This window comes from Pseudophryne corroboree, chromosome 8, assembly GCF_028390025.1.
Source record: "Pseudophryne corroboree isolate aPseCor3 chromosome 8, aPseCor3.hap2, whole genome shotgun sequence".
In the NCBI taxonomy this organism is placed as follows: domain Eukaryota; kingdom Metazoa; phylum Chordata; class Amphibia; order Anura; family Myobatrachidae; genus Pseudophryne; species Pseudophryne corroboree.
Genome location: NC_086451.1, coordinates 238,104,604 through 238,105,590, shown reverse-complemented (window position 1 = coordinate 238,105,590; position 987 = coordinate 238,104,604). Strand labels below are relative to the sequence as shown.

Below are 987 nucleotides of genomic sequence, written 5' to 3'. Positions count from 1 at the left end.
TCCACTGTCCGCTCTATATCTATATAAGACAGTGGACAGCAGAAGGCAGGGTTTCCTCCCTATTCTGAGCATATCTCACTTCTATTTTTAGTACCCTCTCATCCAGATGCGAGACCACTCTCTGCAATGCTCACAGCAACAGAGAATCTGCGCTAGAAACTGGACAGCAGAAGTACCTTGTTGCTCACTACTCATTACACTCTCTCATTTGTGTCCTAGTGTTTATTACTGCCATATTTCAGCAGCAACGCCCAATCTCATCCGACCTTGGAAGCTAAGCGCTGATAAGCCTGATCAGTACCTAGTAGGGTGACCCATTGGGAATATCAGGTGCAGTAAGATTGTGACCTCTGATCACAAACAGCAGAAGTGTTAGAGCAACTTCTGAAACTTACCTATTCCTTATCCAACTTTCCCACAAACCTTCTATTTATCTACAATTGGCTTTGCCTTTAGGCTTATTTATCAATGCTCTTTTGTATCTTTAATAATCATACTTTTATCTTAAATGCTTTGTTATCTATAAGGATCTAGCCTTTTAGCAAACAGAATCTCTACCAGGTGATTACCCTCAGTCATTTGACATTTCAATTATGAACCTTTGTGCCTCTCATCTATTCTCATGAGGTTTTAGACTAGGTGCTTACCTACAATTATCACTGCGGTGATTATATGTACATATCATTTACCTCTACTCCAATTTTGAATTTTGATTAACTCAGGCACCTTAATAATATTAATTTTTTGTAATTTTTTATGTTTTTCAGTATATTTTTCACCACAGGTGCCCATAATTTTGTATCAGGCTTATCCTGATTTCTGTCAATATATATGTTTACTTTGTGTTCTTGAACAATTTTTTTGTATCAAACTCCTCATTACTTTTATTCGTTATTAATTAAATGTTAAGTTTTAATAAACTTACACCAACTAAGTGTTTGTAAGATTGACGTTTAAATGTTCAGTAAGTTGCCCCGAATTCTGTGA

General features: G+C 36.4%; 1 pseudogene; it reads left to right on the top strand.

Moving 5' to 3' along the window:
• The first annotated feature begins 223 nt into the window (after positions 1-223).
• On the top strand, positions 224-342 carry LOC134950149 (5S ribosomal RNA; annotated as a pseudogene).
• The last annotated feature ends 645 nt before the right edge of the window (positions 343-987 follow it).